The sequence below is a fragment of the Xiphophorus hellerii genome, chromosome 2 (genome assembly GCF_003331165.1).
Source record: "Xiphophorus hellerii strain 12219 chromosome 2, Xiphophorus_hellerii-4.1, whole genome shotgun sequence".
NCBI classification, from domain to species: domain Eukaryota; kingdom Metazoa; phylum Chordata; class Actinopteri; order Cyprinodontiformes; family Poeciliidae; genus Xiphophorus; species Xiphophorus hellerii.
Genome location: NC_045673.1, coordinates 1,847,882 through 1,865,919, shown reverse-complemented (window position 1 = coordinate 1,865,919; position 18,038 = coordinate 1,847,882). Strand labels below are relative to the sequence as shown.

The 18,038-nt window shown below is 38.4% G+C and overlaps 1 protein-coding gene across 2 annotated transcripts in view; it reads right to left on the bottom strand.

The window, feature by feature from the left end:
* Window positions 1–18,038, bottom strand: part of tspan9a (tetraspanin 9a) — a 224,119-nt gene that overhangs the window by 166,683 nt on the left and 39,398 nt on the right. For both annotated transcript variants that reach the window (XM_032580078.1, XM_032580071.1), the window contains exon 3: window positions 3,138–3,206. The gene's annotated coding sequence lies outside the window, so the exon portion shown is untranslated. The remainder of the gene's footprint in view (window positions 1–3,137; window positions 3,207–18,038) is intronic.

Here is an 18,038-nt window from a genome sequence, read left to right as displayed (position 1 = left end):
ATTTAAATGTGCTTTATTAAAAAGACTGCGAAGCAAGGCAATTGTTCAGAAATACTTTCAAATAACAAAGTAAAACCTATTTGTATTCATACTCATTTGCATTAATATTCATTTAGAAGACAAATTCATCACATTGCCTGGCAGCATAAAACCATTTGTAAAACTCAACACAAAAGACTGGATGCACACAGTAATACATAAATTTACTGAATAATGTCACATTATTTATTTTGACAGTAAAATACGTTGCAGGGAAACTAATTTCATGTCAAATGGAGTCGCAGTGTGAAGCAGCTCAATAGCAGCGCTCTCACATATACTCTCTTTTCCAGACACAACCGATGTGAATTGACTTATGCAAATAAACTGTGTCCAAGTAGCGTCAGCATTGCCGACTCTCCAGCGCGCGTTGCGTCACTGCTCCTCGCCACATAAATAAAAATGAGATGTATAAATAATGCAATGGCAGATTTGACAGTCAGAATTACTCTGACACCTCTGCACTCAACTTGTCAGCCGCTTCCTTCTCTCTCAAGCAGGTTGTAATTTACTGGCTCTCAGTGCCATCACAGAATGAATCAATGGCCAATTAAAGAGATCCATGCAAGGTCTCCAGTGCCCTCCGGCGCAGGGGCCAGTGGTTAGTTGGGAAAATAAATATGTAAATGCCCCACTAACAGAAAAGCATTAGCGAGTTTTTTCCCAGCAAGATTAAGACACATGGAAAGGAGCAAAGCATTACAATTTGTTCTTAACCTGAGCTATAAACTACATAAAGCCATTAACACCACGACAGGAAAATGAAAACCGTCAGAATTTTACATTTTAAAGTCAAAATTACCAGAATAAAACTCATTTTAAAATTTGTAATAGAGATTTAAACTCAAATTTATTACTTTTATCCTGATAATTATGAATTTAAAACTCAGAAGTATGACTTTAGGAATCATAACTTCTTGATGGGTTTTTTATTATTTCTTGCACGGTTGAAATCGGCTTCCATATCAAACCCACCAGCAGCCATGAGAAGCTTTAAACACCAGGTTGGGACATGCTGATGTTTCCCAACATGGATGAATTATCCATTGAGTCCGAAGTAAACCATTTAATCACATGCATACTATATTTAGTAATTACAGGATGTATGTCAATAGAAACGTTTTCTACTCCAGTGAATAGAAACGTTTTAAAATGCCTCTGTTTAAAAACATTAAACACATTAAATGTGTTTAATGTTTTTAAACACATTTAAAAACATTAAATGTGTTTAATTGCACATTTAATCATCCTGACGCCATCGAGCCTTTCAGTCTCCTTTGTTCCCACATTTTCTTCTGCGACATGGAAGCCATATTGATCCTGCCCTGCTCCAGCCTGATTAGAGACGTGTGGACAAGGACAAAACAACTCTGACACCAGAAAGGGGGAAAAAGGGAAAAAGCTAAAACTCCACTAAAGATGTCAAAGAAAAAAGAACAAGCACAAAGTTTTACCTGCAGACCAACAAGAAGATTATGCATAACCTGGCTTATCTCTGTTAGTACAGCAAAAGAGAATTCCTTCTATTTAAAACAGAATAAGACCAGTGTCTAAAAGCTTAGGTTAAACTTAGAATTAAATCAAACAGGAATCAACAATTAAATCCCTGAATGACAAGAAAGGCAGAAAAACTGGTGAAAGACTGAAATCTGGCGGTTTTACGTTCAGTGTTTCCTGATTGGTTATTGGCTGGTCAAAACAAAAACATTTCTTCAAAATAAAATACAATAAAAGACATAGAAGAAAAATGTATAATGTAAAATGTATTACAGCTAAGCTGCTGCTTTATCCTTTCCACCTAAAAAATAAATTTTGGACTTTTCCTTTGATGTGAGAGCACACTTATGTCCTGTATGTTATTAGAAACATTGTTGAAAAACCAATAAAGATAATGTTGGGGAAAAAAAGAAATTTTTCTAGTTCGATTTTTTAAAAATCCCACAGCATGATGGGATCTATTTATACCACAGGCTAAGCATCTTTTTTTTCTTTTCTTACGAAGCTAAAACCGTTGAAATGTTCAACTCTGTTCAGTTTTTCTTTGTGAAAAGCCAGAGCAGGTTGACCCAGACTCATTTCTCTCTCACACAGTGTGACAACACCTTTTATAATTGAAGATCAATCATAACAAAAAGTCTCTCCTATTGGTATAAAGCTACCAATATTATGCATCAAATTAAAGATTCTCCTTTCAAACATTCTGAAAAAAAAAAAACTTTATGGATTATTTTGGCGCATATGGATTAATTATAGACACATTCTTTTAAATAGACTACAGACTTCCTGTTGCTCACAGAAACACCAAGTCCTGTGAATGATGTACAGATTCTTCAGGATGTTTTCCAGAAACAGGCAGGAAGATGAAAGTTTGTTTGACAAGAAATGAGCAGTTTGTCCATCTTATGAATGCTCATTAACATAACTCACACCATAACTCTGCTGCGGATCCTGAGGTCACATAAGCGCATGGATCTGGGGAGGAAGACATCTGTAAACATCTTCATCCCTCCGTCTGAAACAACCATGACCAGCACCCTGCTGTGAAACCTGTACATTCACAAAGGGACTCCTGAACTTTTCCACTGCACAGCTTTGCAGGATTTCTCCTTTTCAGCCAACATTCCTTCATTTATAACCGTTTCACCATAAATGTCTCCGCTGCCTTCATCTCAAGCCACATATTATCTGTGGTTCAGCTAATTCCAGTTAGCTCCTTGAAGCTGTGCTCCTATTTAAAGCCTGACTACCATCAGGGACTCAGGTGGCTGTCAGTATGGCACCTTTACTTTTACACAGTGACTCATTCTCACAGTCAATCAAGGTTTTCCACCTTGTTGCATCTGTATCTTAATCATCTCTGCGCTCAGACTTGTTCCAAGTGTTGTGGGGATTTAATTAAAGGCATAGTGGAACTAAAGCATTTTCCCTTCTGAAGCGCCTTGTTAAATAAACAGAACAATGCGCTGCAGATATTAGGGGAAGAGTGCTACCAAATCCTCTTGGGCAATTAAAGACTCTCAGTTCCATTTTACCGCCATGTTAGCAGATCATCACAACATCTGGAGGCGAAATGTGGCAGGTGGAAGAAGAAATCTTACCTTTCCCTGGAGACGGAGGAGGCAGGAGGAGAAGCTGCCAGCAACCTCAGACGTCAGCTGCTCCAAACTCTGTTAAAACAAACACATTCCGCTGTCTCAATTAAACATTTTACTTTTAACAACATTTACACATTTCTTAATGCAAGTTTGGAATAAATCTTAGGGAGAGGTTACAATTGTGCTTTTCTTACCTATTTTTATGAATTACTGTATACTGTATATGTTGATAAAATTGTTAGTACCCCCTGTTGATGAACCGTTTAGTTTAGTTTTTAAAATGATTCGGCTGAACCACAATTCAAAAACAATATTTGATTATTACATCTAATATTATTACTATTGTGGGCTTTTCATTCGTTAACAGAGGAGAACCAACAGTTGTGTCCACATTTGTACAGTTTTACACACAGCATTGTGTCTGAACGGTGTTAACTCAGGGGAACCTTCAGCTGAACCTTGGAGGTTTTTTATATGATAAACTTAAAGGGAGCGCAGCTTGTTCTTATGTCATTAAACAAGAAGATTTGTCAACAAACAAAAGATGATTTTCTTTTTCTCCTTTTTTGTTTTTGAATGTTTCAGACACCAACAAGCAGTAAGATCATTCTGAGGTGGTGTGAGCAGGTTGTTCCTGATGAAATATCCAGACATTATCAGTTCTTTTTAAGGTGATCGTTAACAACCTGACTGAATAAACACCATCAGGAAGCATCAGACCCGCCTTGAGTTGTCTTCAGATTTTGAGCGAGAGAGTTTTCTTCCAGGTTACTCAACTGTGTACGTTTCCAGATTAATCTGTCAACCAGTAAAAGGTGAAGCCTTTAGAGTTGACCTTGCGGTGTGCAGCAGGACACGGTGTAACAACTCAAACATGGCCGACATGTCAGGGTGAGAGAGCCAGCCTTGAAAGCAGACACACTTATCCTTTTCACACTGATGTAAACAGTACAAACATGGATTTTATTTTCAGCCTTTGTCAGAGATCAAAACATTCTCAAGAAAATAAAGAACACATGTGCTCCCAGCTGCAGAGCCAACAGGAAGACACACAGCATATCAAAGCGCCTGCTGCCCAGCATGAATGATGGTTCTCCATGAGCGTCTTCAGATGAGCCGGGTTGGAGATTTCTGCAGGCTGATTTAGTGCCTCAATCTCGCACAAGAGGGGTCACTTTTCTGTCCACGCTTTGACTTATGAGGGCACGGCTGCTATTTTCATTTCCATTTCAGTTTGAGGAATGATGGGAAAAGTTCCAGCCCATCTGTAAGCGCTGTTGCGTAAGCTCACGCAAGGACACGGATACTTTATTAATACCTTGTAGTAATGTGCTTTTGATATGTTTTCTGACATTTTCTATGACTTTGACATATTAGCATATTAATACAAATCCCCGGAGGACATTTTGAGCTGGGAGGCATTTTCCTTTAAGAAAAACATGGTGAGTCAGTCGAGTTAAATTCATACTGTATCAGTCATAATTCAAATAACCAAATTACTACTTTTCAAAGCATCTCAGTAAAATAGAATACATTTCATTTTGGGGTTTTTATTTCAAAAAGGAGACTGATATTATATAGATTAATTCCACACATCAGGATTTCATAATTATCTTAATTCTGGCTCACAATCTTCAGTCTGCAGCCAAAACAATTCAGAGGCAAAAATATGATTATTAAATTGATTGAACATGCCAATTTATAGCTGTTTTTTTTCTCTGATTGCAGCAATTTTTGTTTGCACTGTTTTTCTGAAATTTAATTTCTTTCATAAAGGACAGTGCATATTAATTAAGATGAATATATTAAAACAAATATGGCAGATTTAGCCATAGGGTTAAATTTCATCTGCAGTCCTCTGGCAGGCTGATGACTGCATTTGATTTTTTGTGTTTGCAACCCTCATATGTTTGCAGCACGTTTCGCCATTTGCTGCACATTTGCAGCTTTCAGCCACACAGATCTGAAATCCTTTGCAAACCTTTCAGAAGCTGCCAGAATCTCTTCTGACGGCCTCAGAATCATCTCAGCATGATTTTTCCTCTCACGTCAGTCAGGAGCCCCAAACTGAACGTCTGAGGTTCAAACAGGACAAAACATCTTTCAATTCTAACGTTTTTCTTATCCACCTCATGTGCTCTGCCTGTGTGTGATTTCTGTCATTTTAAGTGGTTTTATACATGTTTGTGTCTGATTATTCCTCCTCAACTGTATTTTTAAAATTAATATTATTCTTTTATTTTTATTATTTATATGCACTGCATTTTTTTGTATCAATAAATTAATATCTTTCCAAATATGTAAAAGAAAAACATATCAGCCATCGTCGGATTCCTAATTTTTTCACACCTGTTGATCAGTCTCTTTTTTTTAGGAATTGAATGAGTAAGATATATTAAAATTTCTGTTATTTATTTATTTAGACAGACCTGGATGTAAAAGAAAATATAAGTTGATTTTCAAAGGTTTACATTTTTTATAAAAAAAAAATATATATATATCCAAACTTCTAATCTGTTGCTCCTTTTCCCAGCCGACCCAGAAAGATTCAGCGATGAAATGAAAACAGTGAGGTCAGATGATGATAGAAAATCAAGATTATGAAGAGCAGAGAAATTATTTCTGACCAGCAGAGGAGAAAACCTGCTAACCTCAGAGCGGACGGAAAGCAGAACAAACCAAAGACAAGCAGCAAAAACAAGACAGTTTGTTCCTCCCATTTGCAAATTGAATTAATCAGGGCGCCATTGACGTTCTGTGTAACAAGACAAACATAATTAGATTACATCATTACTCCTCATCATTATACGCTTGCTTCCTTCTCTCTCCCTGGGGAACCATGAACAGCCAACTGGATCGGCAGTTCTGCACCGTGGCCACAGCGAAAGCAAGATGGCTGTCATCATTTATTTAACACAACGATTGAATGTGTGAGTGAGACAGAAGAAAGAAAGATGTGGTCTCTGATCATACAGAGGGTTTGTAACCATCCTAAAGCTACAAATAGTGCAGTGTGGCCTGAGACGTAATCCCTCTCCCCTGTGAGCTATATTTACCATGTGTGGTCATTTCTGTGATCTGTGAGCTTGATGTTTGCCTGAGCAGCAGCCATGATGATGGCCAGTTATCTTCAGCTGCATGCGTGGCATTCTGGGATACGCAGGCAGAGAATTTCTCACAGCGTTGAGAAAGTTCACATCAAGCTTAAACATAATTCCTCAAGACCTGACCTTGGCATTCCTGCTGAAGTCTCATCATTGTCTGAGCAGAGACAAAATAATATACAAAAACAAACATTTACACTCAGAGGGTTATTACAGGGCCTCATAATTTGGGTAAAATGTGTGGCTTTGCAATTAGGACTCCAGAAAAATAAATAACCTTGTTTTAATATGAAGGTAGAGAAAGGGACGAGGTGTTGAAAAGCTGCTCCGGTGCTGTATGCTGTAATGGCCGATCATCTTTCTACTGGGAGGGAGAGCAGCCCTGCAGCTGTGGCGCTCAGAGCCTCCACAGCTGTGGCAAAGGGAGGAGGTGTCAGCCATGCTTGGCACTCATCGCCGAGTCAGCTGGGAACGGCTGGCTTCCCTTCACACGAGCGTTAGAACATATGATGCACTGCTACAGACGCATGGAGTACGGCGAGGCGCAGGGAAACCGTTTTAAAATCATCGGACTTTTTTAAATCAGGAAAACAGATTTGTAGCAAAAAATGCAAAATCCAATCTTTTCGATGGGATTTTTATAAATTAAAGAAATTGATATCAATGCCGCAATTTAAGATTCTTCTTGAGAGTTCTTGCAGTCTGTGGATAAATAATTCCACCCTTGGTTTAAGTCCCTGTACGTTATGTGAAGAACATGCTGCAGGGAGCGTTGCCATCCATTCCATACTCAATCTTCTTTTGCACAAATTGATAAATGGAGACATAAGCATGCTTAATCTCTGTTCCACGTGCAGCCTGGGTAGGGGGACAGTGAAATTGAAATGACAGGACGTGGAACGAAGCACGTCCGGGGGAAATGGAGGCATCACTCCTTCGTTTATAGAACTGACAAGATATTGATCGCTCTTCCTCCAGGCCTTGAGATTGGGAGGAAACTTTTACCTCTCTGCGCGGCCTATCTGGGGGCTGCAGAGCTGCTGACGCTGATGAGGCGCCGCGGCCTGAAGGGGAATCTAAACGGCCGCCGTCTGTAAAAACTGCTCTCCATATTCCTTCCCCATCTCTTCCTCTTTTCTCTTTTCATTCATAATATCTCTGCAGCATGTCGGGTCAGATCTCAAATACTTCTGTCTTTTCATCACATTTTTTCTCAGGCTCTATCCTCTCCATCATAATTACGGTCTAGCCATGGATTTTATTCTGCTGAAAGAGAGAAAAGCTCAGATTCAAAACTCTCGACAGCTCGATGGTTGAGCTCAAACTCTTCCTCACTCTTCTGTCTATATACACTACAGACCGACAGTCTGCTGCAGCTGTACTTTTTCACTGCATTGAACATTATAAGAAAAGGCATAAGAGGAATTATGAAATCAATGCAGAAAAGCAGCCAAAATCTACATTTCTTTTTAATTTAACCATCAGAGCTGTGAATAAGTATTTGCTCCCTGCAGATTTCTTCTGTTTTTGTTTTGTGTCACACGTCCATGTTTTACATAATCAAGCTCATTTTAGAATCAGGCATAATGTGGTTTAAAACAAAAAGCAGTTTTCAAATGATAATTTACTAATTAAGGGAAATTAGCATGAGTGGTTTGGATAACTAAATGAAAAAATAATTGCCTCCCTTGATTAATAAAGAATTATCTGATTAACCACATTTTCATAACAGCCTAGCTCAGTTTGACTAGCCACACAAGTAGGCTAAAATACATGAAAAGGCAATGAATCCTTCTATCTATAGAGATGGAAAAAGGTATAATATTTATCAGTCTGGACATGGTTACATAGTTATTTTTAAGGGTTTTGGACTCCAGAGAACGTAGTGAGAACGGCTGTAAAGTAATCAGGGAGCAGTGGGGAAACATTCCAGAGCGGCCGACCAACCAAGAGATTATCGTTGATTCATCCAGGAGAACAGCCAAGGCTCCGTTCACACGGTCTGATTCAGATCAGATCTGTTCTACTTCCATATGCGAAACTAAATCATAACCAATAGCTCTCCAAATGTCTGCAGTCTGAACGGTCATGTCGCATTTTATCCGACTTTTACATCATTGACCTAAGACCTAAGACGTAATTCAGCAGCAGAAGAAGCTGAACGATAAATCTGGACATGAATAATTGCTGAAAATGATAATGAAATGATGAAAGCAGTCTGAGTCAGTGAAAGCATCACAACCCAACCGCACCACTCCTCCACATCCAAACAGAACCGGGTCAGAAGCTGCAGCTCCACTGAAGCCCGTTGCTGTTAGTTGTTAAGGTTTTATCAGCTTCCTAAGTCTGCTGACCGTGTTGTCGCTCTCAGCAACGTCACAATCCATCCAGAGATGGCGGCCATCTTTACTGTCGTAAAGAGAGAGTAGCAGCAGCCATCTTTACTGTTGTAAGCAGAGAACTGCTGGGGGACGACTACGTTCTTCCTCTGCTCATGCGGGTCGTTTCGGGGTCGTAAACTGTTTACATTTAACTAGTAGCATAAACAACCACACAAAAAAAGTCGGATTTCAGCAAAAAATCTGAAGTGATTATCAAAATCTCTGCAGGCTTCACTGCCTCAGTGAGGGTCAGAGGTCATGATTCAACAATAGACTGAGACTGGACGGAAATCGGATCCATTGGAGAGTTGTGACTCCCCCACTAATTATAGAAACAACCAACCATTTATCAGGCTGAGGGAATCAATGGTTTGGACAGATTCTTTTTCCCATATCAGCCAAAGAAAACTGTGGCTATGTTTGTCTGATATCAAAATTTGGTAAATGATTTTAAACATTTTAAGAGCAACCAAAAGAAAAAATGATGGCCTAATACTTTCTCACTTCACTATTCAAGCAGAATGGATGCTTTAGCAAACACACAACTGGAAAAATGTAATGAGATTATTTTCCTGTTCACTTTTGACTCTATCTGATATTGAAATTTAAATGAGAAAACATGCAGCTTTTTGTTCCAACTTTGGTCCAGCAAACTATAAAACTTCAAGGCAGAATCTGCATGAAGGAGCTGTAGGTAGTTATTGGAGTGAATTGCTGTGTAATTCAAGACTGTAGGAGTCTTGCCTGAGCTCTTATAGCAGCGTTATGGGAGTCGAAGTTAAACTGGGAGGCTGTGGGGGGCGACCAGCCAGTGGCAGGGAGCCAGCCACGTGCCATTGCTGACTGCAGAGACGCATGCCTAGAGGTTTGCGCAGAAGTTAAATTTTAAACAGCAGGACAGAATTCAGAGAATATTTTAAGTCTCTGAATTAAGCAAATATAGCTGTTGACAGAATTACAGTAAAGTAATCAACAAATTAAATCCTTGCTTTAAGTAAAAGCTGTGGTGTTTGAGTTCCAGTGTCCTCCAGCTTTTGGATGAATCTCTGCTTTAATGAATGGTTAATCGCCATGGCAATAGAGGAGACAGGATCCTAAATGTCCCCAGAGATAGAGTTAACTGGGACATAATCACAATGCAGATCTCATAAATTAGATAGAAACATTACAGCATACACATTCCATTGATTTCAATAAAGTATCAGAGCGTGACTCGGAACAGAACCAAAAACAAATGTCTCTGCATGCGACCCTGCACCGTCGCAGGCTTCCCATAAACACACGTGATAGAAAACGACCCTGAGGTCAGCTGTGTGTTGATGAGGAAGAGTTATGCCCACTCTGCTCCACCCAATGAAGCTCACTGTCAGCTCACACACCATCACTCATCTGCGAGAGCCGTGCTGTTAAACGCTAAACATCATGGGAGAGCAAATCACCACAACGGCCACGCCACTTCACCATCAAAGCAACCACCGTAAACTGGATCATAAACTGGCCTCGCATCAATCTCCAGTCACTCCAAAATGAACATAAAATTGGTGGTGAGAGGGTTGTTTTTCTCTGCATATAGGGAGTGTGTGAGCATAGAAGGCATTTTATTGATGTGCCCATCCATATTTGTATATTTAATATAAAAATATATGATTTATTCCTTAACTGAAAATCAATCTACCCAGATGGATAACTGATCACAACTATTTACCACCTCTATTTATGACATGCAGTGGAGGTTACTGTTAACTGTAAAGTTAGCTGTGCTAATCCTAAAGCACTAAATATAACATTAGTTCTGCTAACGCAAAGTAATAATACATAGTACTTTTTGGAAGCTAATGCTAAAGCGCTAATTTCAACCATGTTCACACCTACCATGCTGCAATGACAACATGTGACACATGACCCTCTATAGGCCTAAATTTATTACCACTGGTCAACAAGGTTGTTTTTCAGGAAGTGATTCTTTAGACTTTTCATTTCACTCTTGGTTTCAGTTTTATAGTTGTTGAGTTTGTCCAACTCTGTTGGGAATTTTGCCTCATTGACCACAGAAGGGCTTCGTTCAGAAAACACGCAGAACATCAGCGACTTTTAAACTGTTTACTGTAGTTCTACAGGACGGCATTCTGGGTCCACAAATATCATTTTCTGCAAAGCATAATCTGTGTAGAACACAAGGAGTTTCAACAAAAAGGTCCCCAAAACAATTAATATCTGTGAATTTTTGCATAAATTTGTTCAACACCTCTAGTTGTTTGTTCATGAAAGTGTTGATTTTTTTTTGTATACCTCATTTGCTCATTTCTTGTATACTTGCCACTTGCTCAAAGTTTCTTTAAAAAAGTGGGAGAAAACAGAACTGCTGTGTAAATAAACTTCAAATTAAGAGCATGAATATAAATGTCTAACTTAAAAAATTCTTAGCAGTCAATAACAAAAACTTCCCCGCAGATGTTAAACTGACAAATAAATTAGTGCTTTAGAATTTAGGTGGAAAAACAAATTTAAGAGCAATAAATGCTTTCAAAGACCCCCACTGATAACATGCTTTAAATTGTAAAAAAACAAAAAAAACAACTACCTTTTAGATTAGTTGTTACATGGAGAACTACATGGAAACACAGAAATTGCTCAAAAAAATACACAAAACACCAACTGACGTAATATATATATATATTATATATATATATACACAGTATATATATATATATATATATACCTCATTTATATAGGTATATACTGTATATAGTATTGCAGTCGTTATTTTCTCACACATATCATTTTAAACCTAACATTTTATTTTCCAGGAAGCTAATTTAAGCTCAAATGATTCCCAACTCGTCTGTAGTTTAGCTACGATTCTCCAGTTTTACAGAAGATGCATCCTCACTTCTCCAGGCTGGGGTCAAGTAATTAAAACTTTTAAAACTGTTAATTATGCTTCCAACAATATTACCTCACGGTATCACTAAATTGTTTCCTGACAGTTATTTCTCCTTATTTTCAATCTCCATTTTCCATTTTGGTGGCTGTTTATGTGTGGGAGGTAAATAAACAGATGGACTCTGAGGAGGAACGGAAAATGCAAAGCAAATGCAAAATAATGCACTGCAATATTTAAATTATACAAGTGAAAAGGCAAGAATTAATTTCAACAAGAAATTTTGCCCTTAAACAAGATAATGTCTAAATTCACCAAAGCTGTTTATTTTATTAGGAAGGTTCACATGCCAGAGAAACACATTCTTTACTCATATGCCCATGATTCATTAATTATGCAATATTACAACTGCGTGCCATTGAAGGGGTCCTTGTATAAAAGTATGCACACATATTCTAATTGAAAACCTGGGAACCCAGAAGGGAGAACCGCCAGCCTTCAGACTGCTGATGACAAGAAACTAACAATTTATCCCTGACAGCCTGCCTGTGGCAACAGATGATGATCAAAAACCTTCTGTCTTCTACCACCATCCCACTGCCAGGTTTTCAGTGTCAAATGCCAAATGCCTACGCAGTTTCAGTTGGCACTGCAGATGCTTTGTATTTATTCTCACATATTTACAGCCAACAGCAAAACACCCAACATCCAGTAATATTATAAACCTTATATCCACCCACTATACCAACAGTAATGTCACAGTATTTTAATTCCCCTTGGCTGAGGAACTGGAGGTTTGCTCCTCTGCCTCATAGTTTAAAGGTTTAGAAACGTCTGAAGCTGCAGCTTAACGCCACAGTGACGAAGCAAAAAGACATCCACCAGTTCACCACTGGTTCATTCACTGGTTCATTCACTGGTTCATTCACTGGTTCATTCACTGGTTCATCCACTGGTTCATTCACTGGTTCATCCACTGGTTCATTCACTGGTTCATTCACTGGTTCATCCACTGGTTCATTCACTGGTTCATCCACTGGTTCATTCACTGGTTCATTCACTGGTTCATCCACTGGTTCATTCACTGGTTCATCCACTGGTTCATTCACTGGTTCATTCACTGGTTCATTCACTGGTTCATCCACTGGTTCATCCACTGGTTCATTCACTGGTTCATCCACTGGTTCATTCACTGGTTCATTCACTGGTTCATTCACTGGTTCATCCACTGGTTCATTCACTGGTTCATCCACTGGTTCATTCACTGGTTCATCCACTGGTTCATCCACCGGTTCACCACTGGTTCACCACTGGTTCATCCACAGTCATCAGAAAAAATATATTTCTATTTTATATACACAGCAGATATTAGTCCCAAACTGATCTCTACACCACCTTCAGCTTCATTCACAACAAACATGCAGATCAGTAGAAAACTTGGGTTCAACTTCCTTCTCCTACATTTCTTGTGTCTTCAATAACTGGCCTCCATTAGAACATGGCAGCTAACTGAGTATAGCTGCCATGTTATACTCATTTCAGAAATGAATCAGGGATTTTGTCTTGGGAGTTTATTTTATAGATCTGAAGAATCGTTTCATCTCTAGATATGAGGGGTTTTTTTTTTACAGCAGGTGATTCACAAAACACACGCAGGTTTAGGTAATAAGGTTTGGAACAGTCAACATTGGTTCATTCAGCTGTTATTTTTATAATTTTGGCCTTAAGATCAAAGGGGAAGTGGTGGAGGAGGTGGAGGATTACAAATACCTGGGAGTTGTAATCGGCAACAGACTGGACTGGGCATCTAACACTGACGCTGTGTGCAAGAAGGGGATGAGCAGACTCTATTTTTTAAGGAAGCTGAGATCCTTCAATGTGTGCAGCAAGATGTTGGAGACCTTTTATCACAGTGTTGTTGCCGGTGCCATCTTCTTTGCTGCTGTGTGTTGGGGAAGCAGCATCAGAGCCAGCGACTCTAATAGACTGGACAAAATCATCAGGAAAGCTGGCTCTGTACTGGGACTAAGGCTGGAGTCCCTGGAAACTGTGGTGGAGAGGAGGACACTGAAGAAGGTTCTGTCTATTATGGACAATAAGCAGCACCCTCTCCACCACATAGTGGACAGACAGTGGAGCACCTTCTCACATAGGCTGCTCCAGCTCCGCTGTCGTAGGGACAGATACAGGAAATCCTTCCTGCCACAGGCCATCTCACTGTACAATAAAAGCTAAATCATTGTTCTGCACTAATCAGTCCGATTTTGCACAACTGCACTGTGGCACACTTGCTGTACATATATTTACATATACATATCTGCATTTTTTGAATCTTTGCAAGGACTGCTCTAAGTTGCTTTTTATATTAACAGCATTTTATATTTTTACAATTTATAGCATTTTATATTTTATTTTTATTTTATCTACAACTACTACTCAGTGGTAGTTGTTATTGTGTCTTGTCTCTATGCTGTAACTGCGAAGTAATTTCCCTGCTGGGATGAATAAAGTACTTCTATTCTATTCTATTCTATTCTATTCTATTCTATTCTATTAAAGACCGGAGTCAGGCAGTATTTCAGTAAGTTTTATGAAGTAGTTTGCTGTTTCCTTCAAGTTCAGCAGGGCAGAGAAAGAGTTGGTCCTTCGTTTTGCAAAACAAACTCCTCCTTGCCAGAACTCCTTGAGGCCACTGCAAGGCATGGTTCGAAGGCGCAATAACAGCTTTAGAGTTTCCAGGGAGCAAGGAGAACAGATTGTCACCACAGCCAGCAGATAACACTCCTGATTTTCAGTCATCTCAAGGGGTTTGAATTGGATCCAGGTTGGATGTCCGTGGTATGGGTGTGTGCGTGTGTGTGGGCGTGTGTAGGGGTGTGTGTGTGTTTTTGTGTCTCGGTTGTCCAACATGAATACATTTTGCCGTTCTCAGCCAAAGTATTCCAGGTTGGCCTCTAACTGCTGATCCGCTGCCCTCGTCATGGAGGAATTTCCATCCTGATCCGGCATCCAATCAGAAGCATCTGCAGCATCCACTCTGCCAAAAATGATCCATCTCCTGCAAACACACCCAGACCTGCTACAGCATCTGTCAGGACAGCACCGATGCCAAGGAAGTGTGCAGCTGTGCACCTGTCAACCCACACGCAAATATTTTTGGAGACACATCCACCAGAGATACAGAAGGAGCCGCTGGCTGAGTCCGACTGGAGGTTCAGGTGGAGGAAGACCCAGAGTGGTGGCAAAGGCACAACCTGACCAGTCCATGTTCACAGAAAAAGTTTTCTGCAAGTTGAAACTTCAAACGTTGCCTGATATTAGGAAAAAGTTTTATCTTTGAGTTGCAACTGATTTCATTTCAATTTGAAGGAGCTGACATGCTGACAATTTCTTAATTAAACGAATAAAATGCTTTGATGTGAAGCCACAAGACAAGATAATGTATCCTGCTCCTCCTCCACAGAACACACAGAGATTCTCCCTCATCTATTCTGACATGCTGAAAGAATAAGTGGAAACAAGATGAAGAGGGAATTACAAACTACATGCCCAACTTCAACAAAAGATGCAACATTAAGGCTTAAACCTCCTCAGATCCTTCTCCAAAAAGCCCATCAGCCTTAAGTAATGCTGTAGTGGATATATGGTTGATAAAAACCTCTATTATTTTATTTCTGTTCCACGCTTGTGAATTGATGTAATAGACAAGCTAGTTGCAGTCTCTGGGAATTAAAGTGGGGTTTGGGGATGGAGGATGGGGATGTGATAAGTGCGGACAGGGAACAGCGAGCAGCAGATGAAATATGTGCTTGGAAAACATAATTAGCAAAAAATGGATGTCATATAAAAGTCTGTCCCACTGCAGTGCGGAGGACAATTCTCTACTACAGAATGCCAAACACACGTCCAGCAGGACAAAGCAAGCCGGCTCTTTTTTCTTCCTTATGCACCGTACATGTGGAGAGGAGATTACTGCAGACTGGCTATAGAAAGACCTTTAACTCTGTTCTGCAGAAAGCACTACAGGGCATGGACTAAATGTTTAGAGAGGGCAACTCAAAGTGATCACAAGTTGACCCAGTGTGCCTCCTTTCTATAGAGCAGTTCTGTTTCTGAAGAGATGAAAGAGCTACTTTCCACTGAAACTCCAGAGCTACTTCCATTTTACATCCCCTTCAAAATGAGCCGCACTGCAACATTTCCACCGCTGCAAACCTTGTTTGCTCTTCGAAAAATACTGTTTGGATTCTCTGAAGAGATGTAATGGCAAGTTTCTTCTAAATCAATGAAGTGTTCTATCAAAGATGATGACCCTGTTAAGTGTTAGAAGCCATGTAGCTGTCGCATTTAGAAAGGAGAGAATTTAGTCTGTGTTACAGGATGTCAAGTGCTGGGGAGACATTTTTATTTACCATGTGAAGGAAATAAAGAAGCTGCCAAATTGTTGTGTGTGTTTATACAATAAAAGGCCACAGGCTCAATTTATGTGATTAAATTTGGTGCAACAAATTTCTGTTTAATGTAATTACAATGTAATGTACTAGATTCAGGCAAAATATAGACAGCGATTAAGTCCAATTTAGGGCCGGGACTGTAACTCATTAATTTCAATTAATTAATTACTTAGATTTTAGCGCGTTAAAATGATTAAAAGTACATATTTAAAGAACATACTTTTTAAGAAATTATATACAATAGCTTCATTGAGCTAGAAGCTTTCTATTTGTGTTTCTCTCAACTCTAAGCATGTTGACATCTCCTCTAAATGTGCTTGTAATTGTCTATTTCAATAATTTATGCACCAAATATACCTTAATATGCATTAATACTCACAGTGGAAAAGTCTTTGAAAAAACTCTTGTTCTTCAATATATAAAGTTTTGGTTCTAGAATGAGGTGATTTTTCAGCCGCATTGAAATTAATGTATTCCGCAAACAGCAATGGAAACACTTCTTTCGCATCACAAGTCGAAAGAAGGCATGTGATCAACAACAGGATGTTACTACTGGCTGAAATGACAAAGAGGTCAACAGGAAGTAGTAGGAGGAGGATTTTTAGCCACTTATTGTGTGAACAAACTTATTCATGTGTGATTTTAGTTGCATTTCTTTTTTAATGGAAATACCACAATTGCAAAAATGTGTTCATTCGACTTTAGCCAAATATCAATGAAGGTTTGCACAAATCTGTAATGGAAATGCAGCTACTGTTGCAAATTTTGCCATGTCGACAAAACCTGATAACAGCGTGGAAAATCAAACTCCCACGAACCTTTTGATGAGATTAAGGATCCAGTTGAAACCTCCATGGTTCCACACTTTGTCAAAGTCTTCTTTTCCAACATTCATTTTTTTTATTTAATTTCAATGCAAGTAGAAATAATTTGAAAGTCAGATGTAATCAGTAAGAACTTGAATTAATATGAAAGTTTCCCAACGTTCTTTGCACTCACCTGGTGTTTTATTTGTTTGCTCTACCGTTCTTTTCATTATACTCTGATGCTTCCTAAGAAACTTTATTCTGCATGACCACCTATGTGGCTTTATTCTTGAGATTCAGTGTTTTCCAAACACCAGTGGATTCGCCAAGATGTCAAGAAGGGAAGTTATGAAATCTCCATTAATCTTTCAAATAGCAGCTATTTAAAGGAAATTAGGCTAAATTTTTTTTTTTTTTTTTTTTTTTTTTTTTTTTTTTTTTTGTCTTTATTCATTTCATTCAATACAAATAAAAAAAAATTTTAATACAAGGAAAATAAAATAATTTTAAAAAATGAAATGAAAGGTAGCAGAAAGAAGAAAATAATCTTATAATATCTGCCCCTTTTTCTCAACTATGGATCAAAACAACAAAAAACAAACAAACAAAAAAAAAAAAAACTAAAATTTTTTTGATTTGTCTTATGTGACAAAAAAAAGAAAACAAAGGAAGACCAAAAAAACAAGGTCAATCATCAATCTCAACTGAACAATACTATACTTTGACTTTATACTATTTCATACTTCTTCAACAAAACAATCTTTAACATTCTTTTAAACATGTGTAATGATTTAGCATTTTTAACATCGTTTTGCAGGTCGTTCCACAGTTTGACTCCTTGTATCGAAGTACATCGTTCTTTCAAACAAGTTCTGAATTTAGGTTTCTTAAAAATCTGTGTCCCCTTAAGGTTATAACCACTCTCTCTCTTTTCAAAATTTTTTTGGATGTTTAAGGGTAATGTTTTTAGATGTGCCTTATACATAACCAACAAAATATTATAATCAACTAAATCATTGAATTTCAAAAACCTCAAATTACAAAATAATGTATTTGTTGGATATTTACCATGTTTTCGAGCAATAACTCTTATTGCCCTTTTTTGCAAAACAAAAACAGATTTTATACTAGTATAACATGCCTTTCCCCATACCTCAACACAATAAACCAAGTGTGGAACAATTAGTGCATTATACAACATAAATAGTGCATGATCATTCAGAAAACCCCGTACTTTATAAAGCACTGCAATTGATTTTGCTAATTTTGTTCTTAAAT